This window comes from Mercenaria mercenaria, chromosome 10, assembly GCF_021730395.1.
Source record: "Mercenaria mercenaria strain notata chromosome 10, MADL_Memer_1, whole genome shotgun sequence".
Lineage (NCBI taxonomy): Eukaryota > Metazoa > Mollusca > Bivalvia > Venerida > Veneridae > Mercenaria > Mercenaria mercenaria.
In genome coordinates, this window is record NC_069370.1 from 28,223,784 (window position 1) to 28,236,911 (window position 13,128).

The following is a 13,128-nucleotide window of genomic DNA, read 5'->3' on the forward strand; positions in this document are numbered from 1 at the left end:
ATATTGTTTTGCAGATGTCGGTCAGTCGGTTGGTCAGTCGGTCGGAATGTAGACCAATCCGTTTCCGGATGATAACTCAAGAACACTTGGGCCTAGGATCATGAAAGTTGATAGGAAGGTTGATCATGACCAGCAGATGACCCCTATTGATTTTGAGGTCAGTAGGTCAAAGGTCAAGGTCACAGTGACCCTGAACAGTTAAATGGTTTCCGGATGATAACTCAAGAACACTTGGGCCTAGGATCATGAAAGTTGATAGGGAGGTTGGTCATGATCAGCAGATGACCCCTATTGTCAGTAGGTCAAAGGTCAAGGTCACAGTGACCCGAAACAGTTAAACGGTTTCCGGATGATAACTTAAGATTGCTTGGGCCTAGGATCATTAAAGTTGACAGGAAGGTTTGTCATGACCAGCAGATGGCCCCTATTGATTTTGAGATCAGAAGGTCAAAGGTCACAGTGACCAGGAACAGTAAAATGGTTTACGGGCGATAACTCAAAAACGCTTGGGCCTAGGATAAGGAAAATTGATAGAGAGTTTGGTCATGACCAGAAGATGACCCCTATTGATTTTGAGGTAATTAGGTCGAAGTTCAAGGTCACATTGGCCAGGAACAGTTAAACAGTTTCTGGACGATAACTTGAGAACGCTTAGGCCAAGGGTCATGAAAGATCATAGAGAGGTTTATCATGACCAGCAGATGACCCCTTTTGATTTTGAGTTCAGTAGGTCAAGGGTCAAGGTTACAATGACCCGGAACATTTAAACCGTTTCCAGACAATAACTTGAGAACGCTTGGGCCTAGGATCATGAAACTTGATAGGGAGGTTGGTCATGACCAGTAGATGACCCCTGCAGATTTTGAGGTCAGTTGGCGAAAGGTGAAGGTCACATTGACCCGTAACAGTTAACCCTTTCTGGACGATACTTTTGAGAATGCTTGGGCCTAGGATCACGAAACTTAGTAGGGAGGTATATCATGACCAGCAGATGATCCCTGTTGATTTTTAGGTCAAGAGATTAAAGGTCAAGGTCAGATTGAACCAGAACAGTAGAACTTTTGTTTACATTGAGCATATAATTTCTGTTCCTTGTACAATTACTGAATGCATCAAGGGGGGCATTTCGTGTTCGATGAGCTCTTGTTCACTTAGTTATGGCCCTTTATTAGTTATGTCTCCCACCACATAGTGGTGTGGGAGATATATTGATTTACTGCTGTCTGTGTGTGTTTCAGTGTGTGTGTGTGTGTCTCTCTCTGTCTGTCACAAATCTTGTCCGCATGCTTGTTGAACAGTTCTCAGCTGATCTTCACCAAACTTTAACAAAATGTGTTTACCAATAAGTCCTCGGCCAAGTTTGATAACTAGCCAAAACGCCCGAAGCACTTCAGGATTATGGCCCTTGAATTACAGAAAATTGGCCTTTTTAGCCCACCATCATCATGATGGTGGGCTATTCAAATCACTGCGTCCGTGGTCTGTCCATCCTTCAGTCCGTCCGTCCGTCCGTTAACAATTTCTCGTTATCGCATCTCCATAGAAACTACTGGGGGGATTTTGACCAAACTTTGTCAGAATGATGTATTGGTACCCTAGTTGTGTCCCCCTGAAAATCAGACTGGTTCAACAATTATTTAGTGAGTTATGGCCCTTTGTTTATTTCTATAATTTACATAGATTTATATAGGGAAAAACTTTGAAAATCTTTTTGTCCAAAACCACAGAGCCTAGGGCTTTGATATTTTGGTATGAAGCATCATCTAGTGGTCCTCTACCAAGATGATTCAAATTCTTTCCCAGGGGTCTAATATGGCCCAGCCCCGGGGGTCACATGCTTTATATAGACTTATAAAGGGAAAAACTTTGAAAAACCTTTTATTCAAAACCACAGGGCCTAAGGCTTTGATATTTTGTATGTGACATCATCTAGTGGTCTTCTACTAAGATTGTTCAAATTATCCCCCTAGGGTCAAATATGGCCCCGCCCCGGGGGTCACATGGTTTACATAGACTTATATAGGGAAAAACTTGTAAAATCTTCTTGTTCAAACCACAAAGCCTAGGGCTTTGGCATTTGTAATGTAGCATCATCTAGTGGTTCTCTACCAAGTTTGTTCAAATTATCCCCCTAGGGTCAAATATGGGTCTGCCCTGGGGGTCACATGGTTCATATAGATTTATACAGGAAAAAGCTTTTAAAATCTTCTTGTCAATAACCTACAACATTCAAATTTGGACCACATGTATGGTTTTGAGTGGCAAGATGAACTTTGACATGAATTGACCTTGATTTTGACCTAGTGACCTACTTTCACATTTTTATAGCTACAGCCTTCAAATTTGGACCACATGCATAGTTTTGTGCACTGAAAAAAACTTTGACCTTGACATTGACCTAGTGACCTACTTTCACATTTTTGATGGTACAGGCTTCAAATTTGGACCACATGCATAGTTCTGTGTTCTGAAATAAAATTTGACCTTGATTTTGACCTAGTGACCTACTTTCACATTTCTCAAGCTACAGCCTTCAAATTTGGACCACTTGCCTAGTTTTGTGTACCGAAATGAACTTTGACCTTTAGATTGACCTAGTGACCTACTTTCACATTTCTGTAGCTACAGGCTTCAAATTTAGACCACATGCATAGGATTGTGCACCGAAACAAACTTTGACCTTGACATTGACCTAGTGACCTACTTTCACATTTTTGAAGATACAGGCTTTAAATTTGGACCACATGCATAGATTTGTGTTCTGAAGTGTAATTTAACCTTGATTTTGACCTAGTGACCTACTTTCACATTTCTCAAGCTACAGCCTTCAAATTTGGACCACTTGCTTAGTTTTGTGTACCGAAATAAACTTTGACCTTAAGATTGACCTAGTGAACTACTTTCAAATTTCTCAAACTACAGCCTTCAAACTTGATGCACATGCATAGTTTTGTGTACAAAGAACTTTGTCCTTGAAATTGATCTAGTGACCTACTTTCACATTTCTCAAGCTACAGCTTTCGAATTTGGACCACATGCACAGTGTTGTGTACGAAAATGAAATTTTACCTTGAGTTAGTCAATAAGTCTTGAAATTTGGAACACTCAAAAATGGCACATTGGTGGGCGCCAAGATCACTCTGTGATCTCTTGTTACTCTTTTCTGCGCTTTAAGTTGAACAGTTTTTATCCGATCTGTTTGTTGAGTTACATGTAATTTTATCACTGCTGCCTCTAATAATTTTAATGTCTAGTGTCATAAAAAGTAGTACAGTTGTACCCCCTTGATGTTTCAAACCCAGTATCTTTATGTTGAGTTTCTGACGTTTTATCAACAAGGCCAATGTCTTTTTTAGCTCACCAGAGCACGAAGTGCTCAAGGTGATCTAGCTCGAGCTATTGTGACCGGTCATAATGTCTGGCATGCGTTTATGCGTCAACATTTGCCTTTTGAACACTCTAGAGGCCACAGTAAAAATGTGACCCAATATTTATGAAACTTGGTCAGAATGTTTGTCTTTATGATCTCTAGACCTAGTTTGAAACTGGGTCATGTGGGGTCAAAAACTAGGTCAGTAGACCAGATCAAAGGAAAAGCTTGTGAACACCCTAGAGGCCACAGTTGTGACTCAATCTTTATGAAACTTGGTCAGAATGTTTGTCTTGATGATTTCTAGGTCTAGTACGAAACTGGGTCATGTGGGTTCAAAAACTAGGTCAGTAGGCCAGATCAAAGGAAAAGCTTGTAAAAAATATAGAGGCCACAGTTGTGACTCAGTCTTTATGAAACTTGGTCAGAATGTTTGTCTTGATTATCTCTAGGTCAGGTTCAAATCTGGGTCATGTGGGGTCAAAAACTAGGTCAGTAGGCCTGGTCAAAGGAAAATCTTGTTAACACTAGAGACCACAATTTAAGTTTGAAACTCATGATAATTAGTCTGAATGTTTGCCTTATGATCTATTATAGGTCAAGTTCGAATCTGAGTCATGTGGGATCAAAAACTAGGTAACTGGTCAAAAGAAAGGAAAAGCTTGTGAACACTCTAGAGGCCACAGTTGTTACTCAATCTTTATGAAACTTGGTCAGAATGTTTGTCTTGATATCTCTAGGTCAGGTTCAGAACTAGGTCATGTGGGGTCAAAAGACCAGATCAAAGGAAAATCTTGTGAACACCTGAGAAGTGGTCAGAATGTTCAATTTGATGACCTCTTGGTCAGAATCGTATCTGGGTCATTTCGGGTCAAAAAACTAGGTCACCCGGTGAAATCAAAGGAAAAATTTGTGAACACTAGAGGCCACAGTCAAGGGGGGTATTCGATCTACTCCTTACCACCGAAACAAAATGGCGGCCAAAACTGAAAATGAGAGTTTTTCTTACTTTATTTCTTTTTCAAGGATATCTAGACAATAACACATGTCTATCAACCTGCTCCACTGTTTTCTCTATCAACCGTTACCTTTCACTTTGGAAACAGTACTGTAATTTGTCTGGAATGCAGGTCATGAGATTCAAATCGATGAAAAATCCTCCGTTAAACACGGGATAAGGAATAGTTTGACTTGCAAAAATGGTCTTTTTTACCTAATATACCGCAGGTTGTAAGCTATTTTTCTGATTGGAAGGAATATTTCCACATACTTATCTAATACTGTTTGTTTTGTGGAGATCACAGTTCGTATTTTCAAAAAACACAATTTTTGTCCGATGGTAAGGAACAGTGTGCAAAAATTAGAGGATAAGATGCAGTGCAATTTTTTCAAAAGGATTTTACAGTTTTCTTTCATCGTTTCTGAGATAACCAGTTGACATTTCTCTACCATGTAATAATTGAAGGGGTTGGATTGAGGAGTAGAACAGTAACATAATCCCCGAATGAACATATTACCAGACAAGATATGTCAGTAGGTAACCACACTTGACTTTTTCAGTGATTGTCGATTAAACAAAACTGTTGTTCTCTGTTCTAAGTGGTGTCTTATATCACTTTATACCTAGATATTTGGCCAATCAAACATTTTATAGGAACTTATATTTGGCCATTCAAATGCTAAATAGGTAGGGAGCAAATGTAACCGATTTTTCCATTGGTTAAATATACAAAGCAACCAATTTCCTCTTCAGAAGATATACTACTAAAGTTTGATTTCCACTTCAGAAGCTTTTCACGAAATATAAGCAACAACGAATCTCTGGAAATTACAAATCGGTTAGGTCTCTTGGTAGACTTTTATGATTATTCATGACGGCCAAGAACCGTTGCTTTTTATATTTCACAATCTCATTTGCATATTTAAAGTGAAACTCTGATCATCTTACTGTAATTCGTGTAGTATAATACTAGTAGCAATTTTCAGGTGCTGTGCATTTCCATGTGTAAAATGAATGATATTTCCGTATAAGCATTTGGTTGTCGTGCTTTTGAAATATATAAACCAGGCATTCGGAACATACGGTAATCCAATCTCACTTGAAAGACTTCCAAGTAGGATGTCTCATCAGCCTGAGATAAGTGAAAAATGTAAACATTTTCATAAACATGGCTATAATTATGGGGACTTGGATTCAGTCTTCATTTAAAAATGCAAAAGGAATTATTCACCCAAAATCACTAGTGAGGTGCATGTGTATGTTACTGTTTACTATCTTATTCACAAATTAATAGAAGAGTAATTCGTCTCCATGTCATATAGCACTAAGCTTGTTTGATTTTTATACCGAATCTTTGACTGTTACCTTTGTCTGTTAGTAATTTATGAAGCTTCAAACGACCGTAAACAATATATACGTTACTGTCGCCAGCTCATTTTTAGTCCACCATCATCAGATGGTGGGGTATTCAAATCACTCTGCGTCCGTGGTCCTCCGTCCTTCCTTCCGTCCGTCCTTCAAATCACTCTGCGTCCGTGGTCCGTCCGTCCGTTAACAATTTCTCGTTATTGCATCTCCTCAGAAACTACTGGGGGGATTTTGACCAAACTTTGTCAGAATGATGTATTGGTACCCTAGTTGTGTCCCCTTGAAAATCAGACTGGTTCAACAATTTTTGAGTGAGTTGTGGCCCCTTGTTTATTTTTATAATTTACATAGATTTATATAGGGAAAAACTTTGAAAATCTTCTTATCCAAAACCACAGAGCCTAGGGCTTTGATATTTGGTATGTAGCATCATCTAGTGGTCCTCTACCAAGATGATTCAAATTATTTCCCTGGGGTCAAATATGGCCCCACCCCGGGGGTCACATGGTTTATATAGACTTATATAGGGAAAAACTTTGAAAAACCTCTTGTCCAAAACCACAGGGCCTAGGGCTCTGATATTTTGTATGTGACATCATCTATTGGTCTTCTACTAAGATTGTTCAAATTATGCCACTAGGGTCAAATATGGCCCTGCCCTGGGGGTCACATTGTTTACATAGACTTATATAGGGAAAAACTTTGAAAATCTTCTTGTCCAAACCACAAAGCCTAGGGCTTTGATATTTGTAATGTAGCATCATCTAATGGTTCTCTACCAAGTTTGTTGAAATTATCCCCCTAGGGTCAAATATGGCCCCGCCCCGGGGGTCACATGCTTCATATAGACTTATATAGGGAAAAGCTTTTAAAATCTTCTTGTCAATAACCTACAACATTCAAATTTGGACCACATGTATAGTTTTGAGTGGCAAGATGAACCTTGACATGAGTTGACCTTGATTTTGACCTAGTGACCTACTTCCACATTTTTGAAGATACAGGCTTCAAATTTGGACCACATGCATAGTTTTGTGTTCTGAAATGAAATTTGACCTAGTGACCTACTTTCACATTTCTGTAGCTACAGCCTTCGAATTTGGACCACATGCATAATTTTGTGCACCAAAAAAAACTTTGACCTTGACATTGACCTAATTTCACGTTTTTGAAGATACAGGCTTTGAATTTTGACCACATGCATAGTTTTGTGTTCCGAAATGAAATTTGACCTTGATTTTGACCTAGTGACCTACTTTCACAATTCTGTAGCTACAGCCTTCAAGTTTGGACCACATGCATAGTTTTGTGCACCGAAAAAAACTTTGACCTTGACATTGACCTAGTGACCTACTTTCACATTTTTGATGGTACAGGCTTCAAATTTGGACCACATGCATAGTTTTGTGTTCCGAAATGAAATTTGACCTTGATTTTGACCTAGTGACCTATTTTCACATTTCTCAAGCTACAGCCTTCAAATTTGGACCACATGCGTAGTTTTGTGTACCGAAATGAACTTTGATCTTGAGATTGACCTAGTGACCTACTTTTACATTTCTCAAGCTACAGGCTTCAAATTTGGACCACAAGCATATTTTTGTGTTCTGAATTGAAATTTGACATTGATTTTGACCTAGTGACCTATTTTCACATTTCTCAAGCTACAGCCTCCAAATTTGAAGCACATGCATAGTTTTGTATACCGAAATGAACTTTGACCTTGAGATTGACCTAGTGAACTACTTTCACATTTCTCAAGCTACAGCTTTCAAATTTGGACCACATGCATGGACCACATGCAAAGTGTTTTGTACAGAAATAAAATTTGACCTTGATTTTGACCTTGAGATAGTCTTGAAATTTGGAACATTCAAAAATGCCTCAATGGTGGGCGCCAAGATCACTCTGTGATCTCTTGTTATGTTTAATGAACGTTCTTGTAGTTAAAATTCATCAGTAGTCAACGAAATCACATATTTTTATGAAGTAACATAGGAAGTTATTTTATAATCAAACATAGATACAAATTTTTCCGGACTCCTTTGGTATCAGTCATCATTTAAAATGATGTCTCAACCATAATGATACATACGTTATGCCAAAGAATATGATAATGTTTCTGCCGTTTCTGGGTAGAATAAACATTCACACATGTCTGTTCGTAAATTATATAACTATTATGCTTGCTCATTCATGCTGTTAATTCGGGTTACATTTTATACCATATCAGCGTGGAAAACCTTACCCAGAAGCGTATATAACAGATTGATACATCCGTTACCGTATTGTAGAAATATCACAATTTAATTCATTTTTTTTTAATGCTCTTAAAGACGAAGTTCATTGTCATATCTGATAGCTGATTACCCTTTAGGCAACAAATATCTATCTATGAATATTCTTTATGAGCATCAAAGAAGGAAATGATACATACGTGATCGATACATACGTTACTGAAATATTTGAAACTAACTCCTACGTCAGCATACGTCAACAGTGACGCAGGGTTTCATGTTTACAAGCTTTTTAGGCCGCCAACTTTTAATTTTGATAACCTTTTATCACCTACACATTGTAAACAAATTCAGTTTTGAGAAGTGTATGCTATAGATATGATAAGAGATCCAGGAGAAACAATCCCCATAACGCTATTTTGAATTTTGACAGAATTATGCCCCTTTTTAACTTAGAAATTTTGGTTAAAGTTTTTGATAAAGTCAAATATCTCTGTTACTATCAAAGCTTGAAACTTAAAATACTTATTTACCATCAAAGTCTACACCAGGAGAAACAATCCCCATAACTCTGATTGAATTTTGACAGAATTATGCCCCTTTTTAACTTAGAATTTTTTTTTAAAAATTTGATAAAGTCAAATATCTCTGTTACTATTAAAGCTTTATATTTGAAACTCAAAATAGTTGTTTACAATCCAAGTCTACACCAGGAGACACAATTCCCATAATAACTCTGATTTGAATTTTGACTAAATTATGCCCCTTTTTAACTTAGAATTTTTGGTTAAAGATTTTTGATAAAGTCAATATCTCTGTTACTATCAAAGCATTTGACTTGAAACTTAAAATACTTATTTACCATCACAGTCTACACCAGGCGACACAATCCCCATAACTCTGATTTGAATTTTGACAGAATTATGCCCCTTTTTAACTTAGAATTTTTTGTTAAAAGTCAAACATCTCTGTTACTATTAAAGCTTTTGACTCGAAACTCTAAATAGTTATTTACTATCAAAGTCTACACCAGGAGACACAATTCCCATAACTTTAATTATAATTTTGACAGAGTTATGTCCCTTTTTAACTTGGAATTTTTTTACTGGCAAAGCTCTAATTCAGAGTCAAGCACTGAGAAAAGTCGAGCGCGCTGTCTTACGGACAGCTCTTGTTAAATATAGAATATGCTTATTATTTTCAAATGAAATCATTACATATATATTAATGTATATAAAAGTAAAGATACAGTGTGTACGAGTGATACATACGTAACCAATAGTAACATATGTATAATTTCAAATAAAAAAACATTTCTTTTTTTGTGGCATTCGTAATGTAGTAATAAAATAATTTGAATATCATGTTCAGAATATACAGGATATGAAAAGATAGAAAAGTATTTTCGCATTATGTTTAATTTTGAACGGGTGCCATTATTTATGTCCAAAGTTGATTTGACAATGTAATTCAAGTTCCATTTGATCTGTAATTCATTTACATCAATCATAATGCTTCAATTCATTCGTACAGGATGGATTTTATATCTTTTCATAGAATTTTGACGATTACATAACGCAGATTCTTATTTTTGTACAGCAGGAGGTTACATGCCAGTGTAATTGTGCAGTAACGTATGTATTTGCTTTGAAAAAAAGCTATTTGTTGTCGCGATATTGTTTATTCTTCTTTTCTGCAATTCACATGATATGATAACTGCCTCGATAGTGATTAAACATCTTAAAACATTTTCTTTATTATAGTTTTGGACCAATATACTAGAAATTTAGGATGTACATAAATTTCAGGGCAGTACCATAGATGATTGAATTCAAATGAGAATACACTATTGCCCATTAAGAGTAATACAAAATTTAATGTTATCGAAACATATTCAAAGAGCATATAAAAGATTTTATTAAATTAACGAAAAGTGGTATCGGTAAATACATTGTATATGCATAATTAACTTAACTGGTACATACGTTACCTTGAGCATACTCATCGATTTTGTGTTATGTATGATAAAAATATGATAGAATGTTCTCACAGTTGTTAGAATGACTGTAAATATTCCAGGACTTTTCCTTCAGACAAAACTATTCTTTGTATTATGTTTAAATTACTTAGAAAAAAAAGAAAAAAACTGGTTTAGTTCACTCCGAATGTTTAAATAAAATTTGATTTCAATTCATCTTGTTAGTTTAATGATATACGAAGCCAGAAAAATAAATGCAGTTTGTATAATCAGTATGTAGCTAAAATGCTGGTATATTTTCAGCTATTCTACTAAACATACTGACACAGTCAACCGCGCAACTGTTCCCGAAAACAGTTTGTTTTTTAAACACTGGTGTAGTCACGTAAGTATTTTGAAAACCCTCAAGGAAAAAGTGGTGATGTTTTTTAATGTATCATAACTTTCTTCGGAGAAAATTTTCATGGTTGATTTTTTTGTGTGTTTAATCTAGGTATGTTCTATTTTGGAAATGAAAGCACCTCACTTGTATACCTCAAAATTATTTTTTTCAGACTTTTTATGTGATTTTGGGTGTATTACTTCCCCAAAAAAGCTTTTAAAATGTTTGAATTATTATATACCATTAGGAGAAAGGCTTCTGGAAAATAAGGTGTAGTCCTTTTTTAGCTCACCTGTCACATAGTGACAAGGTGAGCTTTTGTGATCACCTTTCGTCCTTCGTCAGTCGTCAGTCCGTGCGTGCGTGCGTGCGTCCATGCGTGCGTCAACAATTTCGTGTCTGCACGATAGTGGTTTCATTTATGATTTTATTTTAACCAAACTTGCACACAACTTGTATCACCATGAGATCTTGGTTCCTTTCTTGAACCAGCCAGATCCCATTATGGGTTCCAGAGTTATGGCCCCTGAAAGGGCCAAAATTAGCTATTTTGACCTTGTCTGCACAAACGCAGCTTCATTTATGATTTGATTTTAACCAAACTTGCACACAACTTGTATCACCATAAGATCTTGGTTCCTTTCTTGTACTGGCGAGATTCCATTATGGGTTCCAGAGTGATGGCCCCTGAAAGGGCCAGAATTAGCTATTTTGACCTTGTCTGCACAATAGCAGCTTCTTTTATGATATGAATTTAATCAAACTTGCACAAAACTTGTGTCACCATAAGATCTCAGTTCCTTTTCTGAACCGGCCAGATCCCATAATGGGTTCCAGAGTTATGGCCCCTGAAAGGGCCAAAATTAGCTGTTTTGACCTTGTCTGCACAATAGCAGTTTCATTTATGATTTGATTTTAACCAAACTTGCACACAACTTGTATCACCACAAGATCGTGCTTCGCTTCTTCAACTGGCCAGATTCCATCATGGGTTCCAGAGTTATGGCCCCTTAAAGGTCCAAAATTGGCTATTTTGGCTTTTGCAGCCATATAGAGACTTCATTTATGGTTTTATTTGATACAAACTTCCAAAATATCTTCAACAACAATAAATCTTGGATTCCATGACAAATCAGATCCAATCGTAGGTTCCAGAGTTATTTTATATCTGATTACCTCCCCTGATTGTAATCAAAATGGATTTATATCAGTAAGTACTTATAGGACTTATTTGAAATTTCATTATTGTTATTAGTTGGACTGAGACAATCAGGGTAGATAACTATGGACTGATTTTATGTCAAATTACCTCCCTTTATTTCAAATTAAAATGGGTATATCTCCATAACTAATGAAGATACTGATCTGAAATTTCATTTATGTCAACAGATTTATTTGGCAGATCCTTCTTTTGTTCACTTACAATATTATTTTTTTTAATTACTTCCCTTTTACGTTACTATAAATAGCTTATTTTAGTAACTTTTTTATTATTGGCCGTAGGGAAAAACCGAGACCACTTTTCTGTGGTACAACATGGATGGTACCTCCAATGTTTAGGTGTATTTTGACATATCTATACCTTGTAAGAATTTTTTTTTCTTTTTGGTTAAATTTCTTCCCTTTGTTGTTCCTGTTCTTTGGACTTAGATATTTTTTCTGAGGACCTTCTTGTCCTTTGTCCTCAAGTGCAATGATAACAGGTGAGCGATATAGGGCCATCATGGCCCTCTTGTATAAAAAGATGTTAGCAGTAGTGTTTTCAAATCATAATATTAAGATTTAGATTCGTTTATTTATAAAGCTTATGGAACTAGATGTGTTGATAAACGTATTTTATGATACTGCTTTCACCCCTGAAATTAACATGTATGCTTTAACACATAGTGGGAACTCCAAAAACATTAGAAGCATAAGCACCACTTGTCAAAACACAAATGTAAAAGCACATAGTGTAAACCCTCCTATACCAAAAAGAAATTTACAGATAGTTAAATGTTGGCAAGGGATACTATATTAAATACTTGCTAAACTTTTGGCTTTCAGTACATCACGTGTCTGATAGACAGGCGGATACCTTTTAAATCTTACTACATTGAGCAAGAAATAGTTATAAATGATCGCCAAAATATTACTTTAACAGAATTTTACTTGATTGTCTCTGAAAAGAGCAAAGAAAAAAGTCGCTTGAAGAAGTGAACTGCACCTTATCCTCTTATTTTCGTACACTGTTCCTTACCATCAGACAAAAAACTGTAATTTAAAATTACGACTTTTAATCGGCTCCAGACTAACCATGAAGGAAATATATATTGAAATTTTACTTCTAATCAGAAAAATAGCTCACAGCTGTTTGAATAATTAGGAAAAAAGACCATTTTTGTTAATCGCACTATTCCTTATCCCGTGTTTAACGGAGGATTTTCCATGATTCAAATCCCATGACCAGCATTCCAGACAAATTACAGCACTGTTTCCAAAGTGAAAGGTACCGATAGATAGAAAAAACAGTGGAGCAGGTTGATAGCCATGTGTAATGGTCTAGAAATCCTTAAAAAAGATAAAAAGTAAGAAAAACTCACATTTTCAGTTTTGGCCGCCATTTTGTTTCGGTGGGAAGGAGTAGATCGAATACCCCCCCTTGACAGTTGTGACCCTATAATTATGAAACTGTGTTTGTCTTTATGATCTGTAGGTCAAGTTTGAAACTAGGCCATATGGTATCAAAAACTAGGCCAGTAGGCCAGATCAACTCTGGTGAGCGATATAGGGCCATCATGGCCCTCTTGTTTT

At 36.4% G+C, this 13,128-nt stretch overlaps 1 protein-coding gene across 1 annotated transcript in view; it reads left to right on the top strand.

Annotated features, from left to right (window-relative positions):
- The window catches only part of LOC123560855 (vascular endothelial growth factor receptor 1-like), a 100,451-nt gene that overhangs the window by 11,066 nt on the left and 76,257 nt on the right, over positions 1-13,128 (top strand). The window lies entirely within an intron of this gene.